General features: G+C 41.8%; 1 protein-coding gene across 11 annotated transcripts in view; it reads right to left on the bottom strand.

Moving 5' to 3' along the window:
* TLN2 (talin 2) overlaps window positions 1-18,693 on the bottom strand; it is a 490,123-nt gene that overhangs the window by 269,869 nt on the left and 201,561 nt on the right. For all 11 annotated transcript variants that reach the window (XM_049905877.1, XM_049905876.1, XM_049905875.1 and 8 more), the window contains one exon: window positions 5,278-5,354. The gene's annotated coding sequence lies outside the window, so the exon portion shown is untranslated. The remainder of the gene's footprint in view (window positions 1-5,277; window positions 5,355-18,693) is intronic.

The following is an 18,693-nucleotide window of genomic DNA, read 5'->3' as shown; positions in this document are numbered from 1 at the left end:
AATCAGCCACCACGAGCACCATGGATGGGGTCTTCAAAGCCGATCAAGTTTGAATTCATGTATGTTTTGCTGTGCATATTCTCAAAAACAACAAAATAAATACTACTTAGGAAAAAATGTGGTAAATGGAATTTTTTTTTAAAGGTGATAAAGTGATTATGGCACCACAAGGAAAATATTTACGTATATGGAAATAGTCACAGAGAGAGCTAAAAACACCCACAGAGAAAGTGGCTCCTCTGAGGATCCGTACCAAAGGGACAAAGGAAGGTCGGCTATGACACTGATGTCTTTCATTATAGATTTTTCTGTAATGTTTTAGATCTTGAACTACTTTGACTTAATTTGTCTTAATGGCAGACTTTCTAGAAAACCTTTGCATATAAGATCAGAGCAGTGGGATTCTTCTCAGCTTTTACCAGGCCTTCTTCAGTGGTACGTGGAGACCCTTGCAGATGGATTTATGGTGTGTTTAATTTAGTTTAATCTCAGTGAAGCCACGTTTAAACTCTACAAGTGCACAGTTATTTTATGGCTCTGGAAAGCAGTCCAGTTCTGACCTGTTACAAACAGAGCAGAATGGCTTTGATGACCATTTTAGATCTGGAGAATATGGGATCTCACGGCTAGGAAGAGTGAGTTTTACGGGTGCCAGTTCCATCGGAGACAATTTAAATGCAGGCGAAAGTATTCCAGAGCTGCTGAATCAGTGAAATCCCATCAATTCAAAGACAGCAAAGGCTCAAACCTTTAGTTCTCCAGGGAGGCTTCTGAACATGGAAAGAAATTAACCGATGAACATAATTAGCTGAAAAGCTCAAGGAAACAGCACATTCTATCACACCCATGGACTGGGAAGTGTAATTATGAAAAAGAGTCGGGAAATCGTTATTGTCATTGTTCTAAAACATTTACTAAGCTTCGACAGCAGAGCAAGGAGCCCAGCACACATCCAGGAACAAGCTGTGCTGGTGAGGTCGCTGAGTCACTCAGGGGGTCCCAGTTAGGGAGCAAGTAAAGTGCCCACAGTAAACAAGGGGAGTCATCCAAAGACACCGGCTGGTGGAGGACGGCTGGAAAACAAGAGCCCGTAACGGGTTACATTTTCAATGAAGAAAAGGAAGTATAACCAAAACCAAACCCCCTACCGTCGAGTAGATTCCGACTCACAGTGACACTACAGGACAGAGTAGAACTGCCCCATAGAGTTTCCAAGGAGCACCTGGCAGATTCGAACTGCCAACCTTTTGATTAGCAGCTGTAGCACTTAACTACTACGCCACCAGGTTTTCCAAAAGGAAGTCTAGGGACCACTTATCTTCACTGATGTCATACCCTGAAGTGACTGATATGGTACGACAAATAGCTACATCGATCCTGCTTGGAATTTTACAGATTCAGTACCCTCCCAGAAATGGTAGGGGAACGAGAAATTCCTAGAGAGCCAAAAACAATGTTTTTCATTTAAAATAGGTTTTGAAATATTTTTGTTAAAAGCCTGTAGGGATAAGTTCAGAATATTGTATTTACTCTCAAATCGGGAATAATATCATGCGCCATTAAGTAAAATGTTAAATCATTTATTGTATGCCCTCCCCATCAATCTCTCTCTCTCTCACACTCATACACACACACACACACACACACACTCATGCAACCCTTTAAAGCATCACATTGTTCTTGTGAAGTGCTAGTAGCTCCAGGCTGTCTCAATGTCTTCACTGCTCATCCCTACAAGACCTCACCCAGCATGCCCTGGTCTTCTGAAAGGCTCAAGGACATGACTGATGGGTAACATCATTCGTTCATTAAATTTTATTCAGACTTGAACTGGTCCAGATCCCTCAGAGCAAATTCTGCTTCCTGTGGTTTATATCAAAATTAAAGCACCTGCTGGCATTTATTTATGACTTTAGACACTTTCAGAAATTACAAGAATTGTTGACTTTAGTAATCTCTCATAATACTGTACATTTAGGACAAATTTTTATGGCTGTTATTTGATAAAGCATTTTGATAAAAAGGCCAGTGAATAAATATCCCTTGGGTGGAAGCAACTCAATTGAAGCCGTAAACCAAGAGTAATATTGACAGAAGAGAAAATAACCAGGTAAGTCGTCAAATTTCATTTAAGTTTCCCAGAAAATAGAATTGTTAAAAAGAAAAGGCCAGAAATCACTGGGGGAGGATTTCCAAAGGACTGGACCACCATGTTATAATCCCAGCAGACCACACAGAAGGCTCTCTGCAGTAGGTGGTACTATCCCTTCTCCATATTATCTTACTGTCCTGACACCTCGGTCCATGTTCCTCTGCCCTCCTCCCACCCTCCCTCTCACAAGCATCCCCACACCTCAAGGAGAAGTAAAAGGAAAGCAGTATTTCATTCTCTGCAGACCCCTGACATTAGAGGCCACCAGGCACATTCCTCTCAGAACTGAAATCCTAGAAAATGTGTATTGATATGCTTCCTGTCCACTCTGCCCAACTGGACCAGCCCGTGCCTGCTGTGGGCACCCACCCCAGGATACACAGATGGCCCCAAGGGCAGGACAGCTACTTTACCCTTCCCTATCCTCTGTCCAGGTGAGGTGCTGGTGGTTCAGTGGTAGAATTTCCACCTTCTACACAGGAGACCCAAGTTCGATTCCCAGCCAATGTAGCTTATACACAGCTACCTGTCTGACAGTGGAGCCTTGCACGTTGCTGTGATGCTGAACAGGTTTCACTGGAGCTTCCAGACTAAGATGGACAAGGAAGAAAGGCCTGGCAATCTACTTCCAAAAATCAACTAATGAAAACCCTATGGATCGCAATGGTCCAATCCACATGGGGATGGTGCAGGACTGGGCAGGGTTTTGTTCTGTTGTACATGGGGTCACCATGTGTTGAGGGCTGACTCAAAGGAAAAAAAAAAAAAGGTAGCTAACAACAACCCATGTGCATACGCTCCCCACACCTTCAGCGTAGAACTTTGGGGTCCATGAACTCAACCCCTTTCCAGGCTGGAACTCTTCACACTGGGGTGTTTGCTCTGGTTTCTTGGGTGTTTGCCCTAGCTCTCAGCATCCCCACACCACAGGTAGACACCTACCTGACAGGTATTGTAGGTAGACATCTAGTCAAAGGCTGCCCCACAATGGTGGGAAGGGAGGATTCTATGCTTCTATCAGACTGCTCAACACACTGTTATAGACTGAATTCTGTCCCCCAAAAATGTGTGCAAACCTGGCTAGGCCATGATTCCCAGTATCATGTGACTGTCCACCATTCTGTAATCGGATGTGATTTTCCTATGTGTTGTAAATCCTACTTCTAGGATGTTAATGAAACAGAATTGGAAGCAGTTATGTTAATAAAGCAGACTGGATCCACAGGATTAGGTTGTTATGTTGTCAATCTCTTTTGAGATATAAAGGAGAGAAGCCAGCAGAGAGGAGAGGTGCCTTCAACCATCAAGAAAGGAGAGCCGGGAGGAGAGCACATCCTTTGGACTCAGGGTATCTGTGCTGAGAAGCTCCTAGACCAGGGGCAGATTGATGACAAAGACCTTCCCCCAGAGCTAACAGACAGATGAAGGCTTTGCCTACAGCTGGTACCCGGAATTTGGACTTGTAGCCTCCTAGGCTGTGAGAAAATAAACTTCTGTTTGTTAAGGCTATCCACTCGTGGTGTTTCTGTTATAGCAGCACTAGATAACTAAGACACACACCTATCACGTTTTCATTTTCACAATGACTATAAGGCAGCTCAAGGTGCATTTAAAGCTCCAGCAAACAAGCCATTTTTATTCGGGGTTCCTGACAGAACAACGCCACCTCCTCTGCTGTCTGGCCTCTGGCCTCTCTGACTTAGTTCAATTGTGCCAGCTGTCACAGCAGTTTCTAGAAACAGGCAACATATAACTAGAGTGCATTTCTTCCCTGCTTCAGAAGAACGATACCGACTTAGAGACAGTCATGTACCCAGACATCTCCCAGATGCCGGTGCTCAGAACGGCGCTTAGTCAGCCTATGACTGGCAATCACTGGTCTGCAGTGATAGGAGAAAGGTGCTTGAATAAATAGTGCTTTTCATAATGCTAAATATGGACAATTTACAGACACATTTATTACATTTCTACTTTTGGTATTAAAATATTTTCCTTTCATGAAATGATGTTAGTAGATGGTAATTATGTTGTAGAAATAAATATTTTATTTTTAAAAATTCCAAACACGTGAGCAGAAAGAATACTACATAAATAAATCGTGACACCCCACGTTGCCATTGAGCTTTAGCAATTATCAACTTTGGTTATATATAGCATTAAAAAAAATTAGCAAGCCTATGTTGGTCTTGAATTTTTTGCATTTTTTTTTTTAATACCATAAGATCCAAAAGTATGGAACAGCTAGGCTAGGCCAGCCTACACACTGCACAGATGAAGACGGTGAGACTAACTGAGAGGGACTAACCTGTTGTGCAGCTGGCCAAGAATGGAATGGACATGTCTGGGTGTGCCACGATATAGTTATTACAGGCTAGCAGCATAAACCAACCCCTCCTCCCTTTTTTTTAACCTCGTCAGACTTCAATCTAGACATGCTCAGGGCCTGTGGAAGTTCCCAGCACACACATCCCTGCCCAGAGTACTTTGCACACACAAGGTGGGTCATGCAGCCCCAACCAAAGGAGAAACCAATAATCCACAGCTAAAGGTGGCGTAGCGGTTAAAAGCTACAGCTGCTAACCAAAAGGTCAGCAGTTCAAATCCACCAGGCGCTCCTTGGAAACTCTATGAGGCAGTTCTACTCTGTCTTATAGGGTCGCTATGAGTTGGAATCAACTTGATGGCAGCAGGGTTTAAAGGTGACTTTAACTCATGCTGCAGCAGTCATCTATCAGCCTGGAGGGCTCCAGGAACCAACCAACAGTTCCAGTTCAAAGACTATTAGAAGTCTCGACGTTAATTCCCTACCCAGGACCTCCACCAAAAATAAATCAATAATAATGAAACAAACAGGTGTGAATAAATGAAAATTCCTGAGATGAGGAAAAAGCAGCCATTCTTCCCATCTTCTAGGCCTCAACTATCACCCCACCAGGTGGAGAAGTCAAACCAACATCACTGAGAGTGAAAAAACCAGGCCCTGTACACATCTGCCTCAGAGAACCACCACAGTCCAGATCAAACAAGAGGGTGTAAGCGACAGGGTTTTAAAATTTCTTAAAACTACACCAATGCAGGTTAGTGACTTATTGATAAGAATAAAATACCTTTTTTAAAGGACTTACCTAATTTCTCAGTTTATGTAAAGAGTCGAGTTCCCTGAAGATATCTGAAGCATCTGGGAAGCCGCCAGCAGCAATACCTAAAACAATAATAAAAATCAACAGAATCAAGTAATGTTACAGGCGTCAGTTTTCTGAAGAAGTCTCAATCTATACATTTGGCCATTTCCCCCACACAAGCATGAAAGGAAATTGCTCAGGAAACAATGAATTTCCGCTGCAACACACGGGCTGGGAATTTCCTTTACCAACAGGGAATTGAGGTCCCAAGACACTTATTTCGAAGACCAAAATTATGTCACTATTGGCAAAGAGGCAAAACGTATTCTTTTTCTTCCCTGTGGTAGGAACGCTTAATGGCTGTGAATCTGAACAAAAGCCAGAGGATATACATTCCCCCAGCCTCAATAACACCTAACGCAAAAATCTCAGGCACTGCATCCTGATTCCTTCTAAAATTAGCCAACATGCGCGGTTCTTGTCTTGTTCCTTCCCCTGCTTAGTTCCTCTAACAGGTCTGTGAAATGGCCCCTTCTTGCTTCAATTATTCTCATGTTGTTCCTGGTTCTCTGCGGCTTTGCCAACTGACCATAGAACACTTTACTCCATGGAAACCCAATTTGAAGCCATGTATCACCCACCAGGAAGCCCTGGCCACATAGTGGTTAAGTGATATGGCTCCTAACCAAAATGTCTGCAGTTCAAATCCACCAAGCGCTCCTTGGAAACTCTACAGGGCAGTTCTACTCTATCCTATGGGGTCGCTATGAGTCGGAATTGACTCGACAGCAACGGGTTGGGTTTGGTTTGGTTTAGAATCACCCACCATACAGTCAGAATCCCTGCGTGGTACAAATGGTTAACATACTCGGCTGCTAACCTACAGGTTGCAAGTTTAAGCCTACCCAGAGACGCCTTGGGGAAAAGGCCTGGCGATACACCTCCGAAAAAATCAGCCATTAAAAACCCTATGGAAGAGTGGCAGAATGAATTAAAAAACAAGATCCGTCTATATGCTGCCTACAAGAGACACACCTTAGACTTAGAGACACAAACAAACTAAAACTCAAAGGATGGAAAAAAAATATATCAAGCAAAAAACAATTAAAAAAGAGCAGGAATGGCAATATTACTTTCTGACAAAATAGACTTTAAAGTTAAATCCATCAGAAAGGATAAGGAAGGACACTATATAATGATTTAAGGGACAATACACCAAGAAGATATAACCATATTAAATATTTATGCACCCAATGACAGGGCTGCAAGATACATAAAACAAACTATCAGCATTGAAAAGTGAGATAGACAGCTCCACAATAATAGTACGAGACTTCAACATACCACTTTCGGTGAAGGACAGGACATCCAGAAAGAAGCTCAATAAAGACATGGATGATCTAAATGCCACAATCAACCAACTTGACCTCGTAGACATATACAGAACACTCCACCCAACAGCAACCAAGTATACTTTCTTTTCTAGTGCACATGGAACATTCTCTAGAATAGACCACATATTAGGTTACAAAGCAAGCCTTAGCAGAATCCAAAACACTGAAATATTACAAAGCATCTTCTCTGACAATAAGGCCATAGAAGTGGAAATCAATAACAGGAAAAGCAGGGAAAAGAAATCAAACACTTGGAAACTGAACAATATCCTGCTTAAAAAAGACTGGATTATAGAAGACATTAAGGATGGAATAAAGAAATTCAGAGAATCCAATGAGAATGAAAACACTTCCTATCTGAACCTTTGGGACACAGCAAAAGCGGTGCTCAGAGGCCAATTTATATCAATAAATGTACACATCCAAAAAGAAGAAAGGGCCAAAATCAAAGAAGTATGCCTACAACTTGAACAAATAGAAAAAGGGCAACAAAAGAAATCCACAGGCACCAGAAGAAAACAAATAATAAAAATTACAGCTGAACTAAATGAAATAGAAAACAGAAAAACAACTGAAAGAATTAACAAGACCAAAAGCTGATACTTTGAAAAAATCAACAAAATTGATAAACCACTGGCCAAACTGACAAAAGAAAAACAGGAGAGGAAGCAAATAACCTGAATAAGAAATGAGATGGGCGATATTACAACAGACCCAACTGAAATGAAAAGAATCATATCAGATTACAATACTCAAACAAATTTGAAAACCTAGAAGAAATGGATGAATTCCTAGAAACACACTACCTACCTAAACTAACACAAGCAGAGGTAGAACTACTAAACAGACCCATAACAAAAGAAGAGATTGAAAAGGTAATCGAAAAACTCCCAACAAAAAAAAGCCCTGGTCCGGATGGGACGGTTTCATTGCAGAGTTCTACCAAACTTTCAGAGAAGAGTTAACACCACCAGTACTAAAGGTATTTCAGAGCATAGAAAAGGACGGAATACTACCAAACTCATTTTATGAAGCTACCATATCCCTGATACCAAAACCAGGTAAAGACACCACAAGAAAAGAAAATTATAGATCTATACCCCTCATGAATGCAGATGCAAAAATCCTCAACAAAATTCTAGCCAATAGAATTCAACAACATATCAAAAAAATAATTTAGCATGACCAAGTGGGATTCATACCAGGTATGCAGGGATGGTTCAAAATTAGAAAAACAATGAATGTAATCCACAACATAAATAAAAGACAAGAATCACATGATTTTATCAATTGATGCAGAAAAGGCATTTGACAAAGTTCAACACTCATTCATGATAAAAACTCTCAGGAAAATAGGAATAAAAGGAAAATTCCTCAACATAGTAAAGGGCATTTATACAAAGCCAACAGCCACCATCACCCTAAATGGAGAGGGCCTGAAAGCATTCGCATTGAGATCGGGAACCAGACAAGGTATACCCTTTATCACCACTCTTATTCAATATATGCTGGAAGTCCTCGCCAGAGCAATTAGGCTAGATAAAGAAAGAAAGGGCATACAGATTGGCAAGGAAGAAGTCAAAGTATCTCTATTTGCAGATGACATGATCTTATACACAGAAAACCCTAAGGAATCCTCCAGAAAACTACTGAAACTAATAGAAGAGTTCAGCAGAGTACCCGGATACAAGATAAACATACAAAAATCATTTGGATTCCCCACGCCAACAAAAAGAACATCGAAGTGGAAATCACCAAATCAATGCCATTTACAGTAGCCCCCAAGAAGATAAAATACTTAGGAATAAATCTTATCAGAGATGTAAAAGACTTATACAAAGAAAACTACAGTACACTTCTGCAGGAAACCAAAAGAGACTTACATAAGTGGAAGAACATACCTTCCTCATGGATAGGAAGACTTAACATTATAAAAATGTCTGTTCTACCAAAAGTAATCTATACATTTAATGCAATTCTGATCAAAATCCCAAGGACATTCTTTAATAAGATGGAGAAGCAAATCACCAACTTCATATGGAAGGGAAAGAGGCCCCAGATAAGTAAAGCATTACCGAAAAAGAAGAATGAGGTGGGAGGCCTTACTTTACCTAATCTTAGAACCTATTATATTGCCACAGTAGTCAAAACAGCCTGGTACTGGTACAACAACAGATACATGGACCAATGGGACAGAATTGAGAATCCAGACATAAATCCATCCACGTATGAGCAGCTGATATTTGACAAAGGTGCCAAAAGAGTTAAATGGGGAAAAGACAGCCTTTTTAACAAATGGTGCTGGCATAATATAAAATCTAAAATAATAAAGATCATGGAAGAAAAAATAGGGACAACGTTAGGAGCCCTAATACATGCAATAAACAGTATACAAAACATTATAAAGAGTGTAGAAGAAAAACTAGATAACTGGGAGCTCCTAAAAAATCAAACACTTATGCTCATCCAAAGACTTCATCAAAAGAGTAAAAAGACTACCTACAGACTCGGAAAAAGTTTTTAGCTATGACATTTCTGATCAGCGCCTGATCTCTAAAATCTACATGATACTGCAAAAACTCAACTACAAAAAGACAAATAACCCAATTAAAAAATGGACAAAAGATATGAATAGACACTTCACTAAAGAAGACAGTCAGGTAGCTAACAGATATATGAAGAAATGTTCACGATCATTAGCCATTAGAGAAATGCAGATCAAAACTACCATGAGATTTCATCTCACTCCAACAAGGCTGGCATTAATCCAAAAAACACAAAATGATAAATGTTGGAGAGGCTGTGGAGAGATTGGAACACTTATACACTGCTGGTGGGAATGTCAAATGGTACAACCACTTTGGAAATCGATTTGGCGCTTCCTTAAAAAGCTAGAAATAGAACTACCATATGATTCAGCAGTCCCACTCCTTGGAATATATCCTAGAGAAATAAGAGCCTTTACACACCCATGTTTATTGCAGCACTGTTTACAATAGCAAAAAGATGGAAGCAACGAAGGTGCCCATCAACAGATGAATGGATAAATAAATTCTGTTATATTCACACAATGGAATACTACGCATCGATAAAGAACAGTGAGGAATCTGCAACATTTCATAACATGGAGGAACCTGGAAGGCATTACGCTGAGTGAAATTAGTCAGTTGCAAAAGGACAAATATTGTATAAGACCACTATTATAAGAACTTGAGAAATAGTTTAAACTGAGGAGAAAACATTCTTTTGTGGTTACACGAGGGGGTAGGGAGGGTGGGAGAGGTGTAGTCACTAATTAGGTAATAGATAAGAACTACTTTAGGTGAAGGGAAAGACAGCACGCAATACAGGGGAGGTCAGCATAACAGGACTAAACCAAAAGCAAAGAAGTTTCCTGAATAAACTGAATGCTTTGAAGGCCAGTGTAGCAGGGGCAGGGGTCTGGGGAGCATGCTTTCAGGGGACATCTAAGTCAATTGGCATAATAAAATCTATTAAGAATACATTCTGCATCCCACTTTGAAGAGTGGCGTCTGGGGTCTTAAACGCTAGCAAGCAGGCATCTAAGATGCATCAATTGGTCTCAACCCACCTGGAGCAAAGGAGAATGAAGAACACCAAGGGCACAAGGCGATTACAAGCCCAAGAGACAGAAAGGGCCACATGAACCAGCAATTACATCATCCTGAGACCAGAAGAACTAGATGGTGCCTGGCCACAACCGATGACTGCCCTGACAGGGAATGCACCAGAGAACCCCTGAGGCAGCAGGAGAGCAGTGGGATGCAGACCCTAAATTCTCCTAAGACCAGCCTTAATGGTCTGACTGAGACTAGAAGGACCCCGGTGGTCATGGCTCCCAGACCTTCCCTTGGCCCAGGACAGGAACCATTCCTGAAGCCAACTCTTCAGAGATGGACTGGACTGGACAATGGGATGGAGAGGGATGCTGGTGAGGAGTGAGCTTCTTGGATCAGGTGGACACTTGAGACTAAGGTGGCATCTCCTGCCTGGATGGGAGATGAGAGGGTGGAGGGGGTTAAAATCTGGCGAAATGGACATGAAAAGAGAGAGTGGAGGGAGACAGAGGGCTGTCTCATTAGGCGAAGACTAATTGGGAGTGTGTAGCAAAATGTATATGGATTTTTGTGTGAGAGACTGACTTCATTTGTAAACTTTCACTTAAAGCACAATTAAATTATTTAAAAAAAAAATCATTAAGGAGATTCATACTCCTCCAAAAATGGACAAAGGAAATTTTTTAAAAACGAGGTCCTATTTTTCACCTATCAGATTGGCAAAGATTTAAAAAAACTCACAATAGCCAAGATATGGACACTCTCATCATTGGAGTATAAAGTGGGAAAATCATTCTAGACCCCTGGGCAACTGCGGCAGAATGTAAAATAGCACGCCCCACAGAACAAAGGCCTAGGGATCTGCTTCCGTAAAAGATTTCAGCCCAGGAAACCCCATGGAGCTCAGTTCTACTCTGTAACACATGGGTTGCCGAAATCAGAATCGATTCCGATAGCAACAAGTTTGGTTTCTTTCTTTCTTTTCTTTTTTAATCCAGCAACCCCACTTCTATGAATTTACTCAAAGCAGATAACTGTGTAAGCAGAAAGATGGATACACGTGACATTGTTCATAATTGAGAAAAAAAAAAAGGCCCACAAATAGAAGACATGTTAACTAAATCACATAGACATTGCAACTACTGATGGAGGTCTGTATTTACTGATGTGAAAAGACACCCGTGATAGACTGCTGAGTGAACAAGTAAATGGCCATGTGCAGAGCAATTCCATTTGTGTGTGTGTCTGTGTGTGTCTTCCTGGGTGCCCTGAGAGATATCTAGGAGGATGTTTATCCAAATAGATATGATTACCTCTAGCTATCAGAATTTTAGATGATTTTTTTCTTCTTTCTTATATTGTTTGAATTTCATAGAGTAAGCATGAATTTTTTTTTTTTTTTTTAAGAAAACAATGGCCTGGTTTAAAATTATTAATGTAATGCTCAAGCGTTAAGTAACATACCGCTTAAATTCCTACTCTCCTTCTCTGTCAACTTTCCTCCCTGATTTTACCAGCACTGGCACCACATGTGTGCTTACGGTGACTTTACCAGCATCAGCACCACACATATGCTTACTGTGACTTCACCAGCACTGGCATCACACGTGTGCTTACAGTGACCACAGATGGGGAAGTTTCTCCTCCTCATCTCCAGCTCCTATTCATTCCTGAGGGCCACTTTGTCCCTGCCTTCGGCTTCCTTAGACACCCCTGTATCCTAATTATAAATCTCTTTTTTTACTGAAAGCTAGCTCAAGTGAGGTTGTGACTTACGGCCAACGATGGCAGTGATGGTTAGTTGCCGTTGAGTTGATTCTGACTCACAGCGACCCCACGTGTGCAGGGTAGCACTGCTCTGCAGGGTTTCAAGGCTGTGATCTCTTGGAAGCAGGTCACCTTTCTTCTGAGGTGCCTCTGGGTGGGTTCGAACTGCCAACCTTTCATCTAGTGGTTGAGCACTTACCGTCTGCACCACCCAGCAACTCCATGACCAGTCCCACCTAACAGTGTTTCATTTTATTTCTCAATTTCAGATTCCATCTGAAAACAGGACAATAAATCCTGTAACCACATGAATGAAAATTATCGTACACAATTTCCTCTAGCATTTATGACCTGCAGTTGTGGTGACAGAAGCAAAAAGCTCAAAGCTAATACAAAAAAGCCTAAAAAAAAAACTATTTCAAGAGACAGGTAGATTTGTTCCTGACTAACAAGGGAATTGATGAAGAGACTATTTGAATAAAAGTATAACAAAGGAGACATAATTGTCCAGATGGGCTATTCCTCTGGTTAAAAAATTCTCCATTACAATATGTTTAGCCATATCACAGATTTATTTTTACGAGATTATACTTATACATGAAAAGCTTTTTTTTTTTTCTATTTAGACTATAAAATACAGAAATGTATCCCCATAACAGGGCCATTATGTTCAATTTATTTCCGGCAAATGAATTTACTCTTCTCATTGTCTTATATTCAAAAGTTCACAAGTTCCATGTAATATGTGAATCCTCATAACACTATCACTATAAACCTGGCTAAAAAGCCCTAATCCCTTGTAGATGAACAGATCTCTTTATAGGTGTGTCTGATGTAAAAAACAAACCTAATTAACCCCCCTCATCTCCTGGCAGCTCCTTCTCCCAAAAATAATTTCGCTAGGAAGTAGACAGAGGATAAGAACCACTGTTCAATTTCAGAGATGAGCAATCACAAGACTCCCGGCAGAACTGACAAACCACAGGCCACCCGGTGCCAACCACTGGCCTCTCTGTTCCGGCCCTTCCTCAGTGCGGGAGCATTTTTCTCAATAGATGCTTGGGCAGAAGGGGCCAAATAAGTTCACACTGAGGAACACCAGGATTTATGTGACCAAATAGCGCAGGAAATGGCACGGTGGTTAAGACGGAAGTGCTTGATCCTGGTTTGTCACTTACTAGTAGTCATTCATTTGGTGTTATGAACTGAACAATCCCCAAAAAGATGTGCCGAAGTCTAACTCCTGTAACTGTGAATGTGACCTTGTTTGGGGAAACAGTGTCCTTCTTTGAAGATAGTATCAATGAGGTCATATCAAAGGAGGTGAGTTCTAATTCCTTTGGACTGATGTCTTAAAAAATGAGAGAGCAGACGCAAAGGGAGACACTCAGAGGGAAGACCCCATGTGAGGTTAGATCTACAAGCCATGGAACTCTGAGAGATGCCCAGGGCTACCAGACACTGAAGAAACTGGGAGGGGTCTTCCCCTAGGGAGACAGAGAAGACAGTACGGTCCAGCCGATGCTCTAAATTCGGATTCCTGGCTTCCAGAGCTGAGACAATAAATTTCTGCTCTTTAAAGCCGCCCACTTCATAGTATCTTGTCATGGCAGCCCCAGGAAGCTAAGACGTTGGGCTCAGTCAAGTGACTTCACCTCTCTGCCCTCAGCTTCCTCCTCTGTAGCAATGCCCATCAAAACGGCTGTTGTGAGTATTAAAGGAGATAAAATACCTAAAGCAAAGAGAAATACTCAGTAGTCCAACGTGATCTTGTTTGACCTCCAACTGGGTACAAGCAGTGATGGCAGCAGCTCCTGGTAGAAACGCACTGTTGTCTGATCGTAAGAAGATCATAACGAGGCATCTCTAGACAACTCTCTCTCTAGAAAACCCTGGAGATGAGATACGTTTCCACGTAGGTACACCTACCTGTTTAAAATGCAGATTTTAAGCACAGATAAGACCCTTTCAAGCAAATAGAAACTTATTTCAAAGATACAGGAGCTTTACCTAAGGGAACCTTGCAGTAAATAAAGCAACCTTCTCCAGATTATGATACAATAAACAATTTGGCAGCTTCTGAGTTGCATCTTTTCTGGGGTATTTTAAGAGGCACAGGTAGATGTGACCAAAAGGCACAACATTTACTGCCTAAAATACCTGTCAGGATATTAAGGCAGGACTTACCTGCTTCTGTATCCCAGGCCACTTCCTACTCTCCTGGCAAAGCTTAAACATATCCGTTACCCTCTCAGAGTCCAAGATTGCTCAACTTTACAGCAAAGATAACAAGACCAAGTTGTTTCCGTTGTGTGGATGGGACGAGAGAACACAGGTACAGTTTTTAGCACAGTGCCCAGAACACGGTCTAAGAGTTCAGCAAATTGCACAACTTCTACCAATCATTATCTTAACAGCAGTAAAAATACAATACGTTCACACAGACTTTAGAAGACACATGCTGAATAATCTGACTGATAGCACACAAGGCACATTTTCAGTGTGAAAGGGTCTTATGAACTCGTTTTCGACTTTTCCTTGGCGTAATACCCACAGGAATGTGGGGTCAAGTCGAAGAGGAACTGAAGGGCCAAGGGGGTCTCGGCCATGAGGGGCGTGCACAACGCTCATGGATGAGAAACCTCACTACATGTTCCAAATCCCAGGAAGCCAAGAACACATTTTCTTAAGGTTTCCTTAAAAGGCAAAAAGCCGCGTGTCGCAGCACTGAGCTTTGCCCTAACCTCACCTGTACGAGCAGAGAAGTCAGAACTGGGCCCACCTGGGCACCGCCCAGGCTGCTTTTGCTGCCTCAAGATATAAAAGTACTTTTCTAACACAAGACCAAGCAAAGAAGAAAAGCCCACTAGATGTAGCTGAGGATGAGCAGAGTATACTCTTGACTTAAAGTTATCACTAAAGTTTGACACATTTATTGCTTGAAATCAGAAAACCCAAGAAGCAAAGAAATAAACCAAATAGTTCTTCAGGAGCCCTAAGTAGAGATGAGAATAGACAAAGAGAGAAAAGAGAAGAAGCTTTTAAAACAAATTCTCCCAACTTCTTCTAATTTCCACAGCTTCGCAAGAATTCATCTTACCTGTTTTTCTTCTGAAAACTTCGGAACTTTTTCAGTGGAAGTGCAAAGTTATGATCCAGGTAAGAAGATACCTGACTCCAAGGGGCAGCCACTCTATTCTCTGTCTGTGGCTTCCCCTCACTGACTCCTAGAGAAAGCCTGGGGACTGGGCGGGGTCCAAAGAAAGGCATCCAAGCACAAGCCCACAGCCTCAATACCCAAGTCCTTCAGAGATGAGAAATGGCACGCTACCTTGCCCTTTGCAAGGAACATCAGAAAAAGGAAGCCTGGGCCCTGGTGGCGCAGTGGTTAAGAGCTTAGGGTGCTAACCAGAAAGTCAGCAGGTTGAATCCACCACCTGCTGCTTGGAAGCCCTATGGAACTGTTCTACTGTGTCCTACAGGGTCACTATGAGTCAGACTCGACTTGATGGCAATGAGTTTAGTTTTTGGTTTTTATACTAGAAAAAGCTTCAGAAATCCCTTGTGTCTCTCTAAAAGCAGCATCCCAGCAAAGTAGGAAATAAGAGGTGTTAACACAGAAAAAAGATGCTCAGTATATGCATGGGAAATGTTAGTTTAAACAAAGTTAAAGGAGCTTCTTTAATGCGAAACATTTCAGATGCTTTAAATGCTAACGTGGATTATGAATCAGTGGTTCCAACCTTATTTATACACAGCTTCCTTTATTTCCGTGGTCTATGTCTTGGGACAAGTGGCCCACACAACACACTTTGGAAAGTAACACTATAATTAGTTCCTCACACAAATGATTACTGAGGGTCCACTTTACCTCCTATACTCACAATTAAATAATCAAGCACCAACCAACCAAGTGCTGCCGAGTCGATTCCAACTCATAGCAGCCCTACAGGACAGAGTAGAACTGCCCCATAGAGTTTCCGAGGAGCGCCTGGCAGATTCGAACTGACGAACCTTTTGGTTAGCAGCCGTAGCACTTAACCACTACGCCACCAGGGTTTCCTGACCAAGCACAGTCCCTGTAAATGATTACTTAATGATGGAAACACCACTAAGACAAAGTCACGAGAAATTTGTGTTTACTAGAAGGGCAGGGGAACTGCTCTAATTCTGCTGCTTTTCATAGCTAGAAATACTGACAGACGCTATGAAGTCCTTATTGTTCTAACTCACTGTCTCCCTTCTCTCAAACTTTAAAAAAAAAAAAAAGTCAGTTACTAATATGTGCATCTAGACTGGAATCCCCATGACAACAGCAACTCGACTTTGTCAAGTCTGTATTGCCAGCCCTCAAACAGTGCCAGGTACAAAAAAAAAAAACAAAACTAAACCCATTGCCGTCAAGTCGATTCCAACTCATAGCGCCCCTATAGAACAGAGCAGGACTGCCCCGAATGGTTTCCAATGAGCAGCTGGTGGATTCGAACTGCTGATCTTTTGGTTAGCAACCTTTTGATTGTGCAAATAAAAGAATGAATAAACTTTTTAAGTATATCATCAACTCAATATTTTATGAACTGGCCAAAACACACATTCTATATTATTATATTTTAAATTGATTATAAAATACTCACTCTAAAATTTTTTTTCATATTTCTCTTTTCTCAAAGAATTTTTGCTTTCCCCATTTCATTCCCACCATAATCTCCCATCCTTTGCAACCTTCACACATACATATGCATGCACACACACAACACACACACATGCATACACACACAAACACGTGTGCACATGCACACACAACATATACACATGAGCGCACACACAACACACACACAGAAGGGAAAAGGGTATTTTTCTTTATGACTTCTGGGTTAGAAGGAACTTCTTGTCTCTAGACCAATCACCATAGTCGGCACATTATTATAGCCAATTATTTTCCGTAAAAGCCCAATTAAGTAACATTCCAATGGCTGGGAATTTCAGTTAGTCAGAATTTTTTATACAGAGGGTCTCCTTTGGGGATAGGAAGAAGCAGCCACATTGATCTTTTAGGAGGATGCAACTACACAAAAATAAGCTTTTATCACTCATTTGCTCAAAAAGCACTGGAGCAGGAAATATAGTTACCAAGAAATATACTATTAACTTATATTTAATATTCTGTCGACAGCAGTGGGTTATTCTGAACACAATGTTCAAAATAACCCTGAGATGTTATAACATCTTCAAATAAAAACTCTTTTTGTGAAACACAACTCATTATGACAAATGTTGTGCGCTATCAAGTCGACTTCAACTCACAGTTGCCCTACATGACAGAGAAGAACTGCCCCATAAAAAAAAATAGGGTTTCCTAAACTGTAATCTTTAAGGAAGGAGCCCTGGTGGAGCAGTTAGCACTTGGCTGCTAACCTAAAGGTCGGTCGGTGGTTTGAACCCACCAGCCATTTTGTGGAAAATGTGGCAGTCCGCTTCCGTAAAGATACAGCCTAGGAAGCTCCATGGAACACTTTTACATTGTCTATAGGGTTACTATGAGTGAGAATTGACTGATCAGCAACAGGTTTGATTTTCCTGAATCTTTACGGGAGCATATCACCAGGTCTTTTCTTCCACAAAGCCACTAGGTAGGTTTGAACCGCCAACCATTTGGTTAGCAGCCAAGCGCAAATATTATAGAACCTGGCAATGCCCTTAAGGGAAGGGCTTTCTGATTCTGTGATTAACCTCACCAGAACTTCAAGGCCCCCAGTTAACCCCTCCTTTTCCTCTTTCATTCCCAAGGACTCACTCTTGTGCCACATATCTGATGCCTTTGAATAAGCTGCCCCATTTGGCCTGTTATCAATCAGAAAATTACATTTTAGATTTATGCCTTCTTTCCCATCCCCAGGAGCCCCAGTGGCACGGTGGTTAAGAGCCTGGCTGCTAACCAAAAGGTTGGTGGTTCACACCCACCAGCTGCTCCTTGGAAACCCCATGGGGCAGTTCTACTCTGTCCTTTACGGTCACTATGCAATCAACTCGATGGTAATGGGTTTTCTGGTTTGGTTTTCCCATCCCCAAAGCAAACAAAGGTTTTTCTGAGGCATAGCTATGACAGAACTGAGCAAAACCAGTTCCCTGCTGACAATGTGCATTTCCACCCCAGGTATACTGAATCGGAATCTACAGTGTAACAAGATCCCCAGGTGATTCTCACGTATAACTTCCTGGCAACTTGTCAGAAATGCAAACTCTCAGCAGGGAACTTGTTAGAAATGCAAATTGTATAAATTGTTCCCCTATCCCTCCACCCTAAAGTGCAGCATCTGTCACTCTCACCCCCACTTGGACCCACAAAGTCACAGTGACCACCACCAGTGGGACCCAACCCACACAACAGGTGTCACTCATCAACCATGTGAGCATTTCCTTTCAGGAAGCTGGAATGAGAGGCTGCAATAAACGAGCAAGAAGGGTGAGGTGTTGCCAATACCACCCAGGCACCGAAGCCAGGGAAACCCCCACAGGGCCTCACCACTGCAAGCCAGAGTCTGGGGAGAGGTTCTATGTGGGACAAGGTGGGCCTGGCCCAAGGAGCATCCACAGAGGATAGAGGGAGAGCCCTGGTAGCGCAACTGTTGAGCTCTCAGTTGCTAACCAAACGGTTGTCAGTTTGAACCCACCCATCAGCT

The sequence above is a fragment of the Elephas maximus genome, chromosome 13 (genome assembly GCF_024166365.1).
Source record: "Elephas maximus indicus isolate mEleMax1 chromosome 13, mEleMax1 primary haplotype, whole genome shotgun sequence".
In the NCBI taxonomy this organism is placed as follows: domain Eukaryota; kingdom Metazoa; phylum Chordata; class Mammalia; order Proboscidea; family Elephantidae; genus Elephas; species Elephas maximus.
The sequence above is the reverse complement of the archived record's forward strand: the minus strand, read 5'-3'. Positions and strand labels throughout refer to the sequence as shown.